The sequence below is a fragment of the Phyllostomus discolor genome, chromosome 5 (genome assembly GCF_004126475.2).
Source record: "Phyllostomus discolor isolate MPI-MPIP mPhyDis1 chromosome 5, mPhyDis1.pri.v3, whole genome shotgun sequence".
Lineage (NCBI taxonomy): Eukaryota > Metazoa > Chordata > Mammalia > Chiroptera > Phyllostomidae > Phyllostomus > Phyllostomus discolor.
In genome coordinates this window covers 106,174,073-106,176,009 of record NC_040907.2, presented here as the reverse complement: position 1 = coordinate 106,176,009, position 1,937 = coordinate 106,174,073, and positions in this window count along the sequence as shown.

Genomic DNA, 1,937 nt, shown 5'->3' with positions numbered 1-1,937 from the left:
AAAGTGGTTTTGTCCTCCAAGAAGAGATGGCTGGAGATACAGAGAATCATTGAAAGGGCCAACACACAAAATTTCATTTGCAGCCACTTACTGTGGGTGCTGGCAAAGGGAAGACAGAGTGAATTAGAAACGATTGAGAAGAATCTGTGGTTGGTGGCTCTTGGGAGATAACTGAGGGAAACAGCCACCAGGATCCATGTGCTGAGTCATCCTGCATACTGCAGGAGCCATCCTCTCTGAATGGCATTAGCCTGAGAGGAAGCAATAGCTTCCATTCACAGGAACTACTCTGCTCCATCCTGGGCTGCTTAAGCCTGACTGCTGACTACAGATTGATCAGATTAACAACTGAAGAGAATAACAGCTGATTAGTTTAACATCAAAGACAGGCAATACAAAGAAGTAGCCAAAATAGGAAGACAAAGAAATAGACCCCAAATGAAAGAACAAGAGAATTTTCCAGAACTAGATGAAATGGAAGTAAGCAATTTATCAGATACAGAGTTTAAAATAATGATTATAAGGATACTAAAAACATGAAACAGCATGAAGGATACTAAACAGCATGAAATAAAAACACATAGAAACCTTATAAAAGGATCAGTGAGAAATAAAGAATGTAATACCTAAGATAAATAATACACTGGTAGGAATAAATAGTAGGTCACATAAATCAGAGAATTGAAACAATGTTTTGGAGGGAAAGGCAGAAAAAAACAATCAGGTAGAGCAGCAAAAAGAAAAAAGAATTAAAAAAATATGAGGAGCTTAAGAAACATGTTGGACAACGTGAAGCATAACAATATCTGCATCATGGGAATACCAGAAGAAGAAAAGAGGGAGTAAAGGACTGAGAACTTATTTGAAGAAATAGTGTCTGAAAACTTTCCTAATCTGCTGAAGGAAAAATTGCACAAGTCCTGGATGCTCAGAGAGTCCCAAACAAGTTGAATCCAAAGAGGCCTACACCACAAATAAAATCACAAGGCTTAAAGACAAGGAAAAATTCCAAAAAGCCACAAGAGAAAAGCAAGTAGATACCTACAAGGAAGCACCAATTAGAATCTCATCTGGTTACTCATCAGAAACATTTCAGGCCAGAAAGGAGTGGTATGAAATAGAGAAGGTGATGGAAAGCAAGGGCCTTCAACCAAGGCTGCTTTATCCAGCAAAGCTATAATTCAAAGGAAAAATGAGATTCCCAGAAAAGAAAAAGCTAAAAGAGGTTGTTAACACCAGAACAATAAATACTGCAACAATGTTAGGACCTCTTTTTTTTTTTACTGTTGCTCAAGTACAGTCATCTCCATTTTCACCCTACCACAATCCCTCACCCCACCCATCCCTGACTCCCACCCTTGAACCTATCCCCTTTGGCCTTGGCCTTGTGTCCTTTACACATGTTCCTTGATGGACCTTTCCCTTGCTTTAAGAGGAAGAAGAAAAAGATAAAGTGGTAAAAAGCAGAGAAAAACAGTCTAGTGTAAAATGGCACTACATACATATCTATCAATAATCACCTTAAATGTAAATGGATTAAATGCTCCTACCAAAAGACAGAGGGTAGCTGAAAGGATAAGAAAACGAGACCCATATATATATATATATATATTGCCTCCAAGAGACCAATCTCAGATTGAAAGATATGCACAGACTAAAAGTAAAGGATGGAAAAAAGATCTTTCATGAAAATGGAAAAGAAGAAAGAGCTGGGGTAGCAGTGCTTATATCTGACAAAACAAATTTTAAAATCAAGGCTATAGTAAGAGACAAAGAGGGACACTACATAACAATAAAGGGATCAATCCAACAAGAGGATATAACCCTCACAAACGTTTATGCACCCAACATAGGAACACCTAAATATGTAAAACAAATCTTGATGGGCATATAAGGAGAGATCAATAGAAATATAGTTTTAGTTGGGGATTTTAACA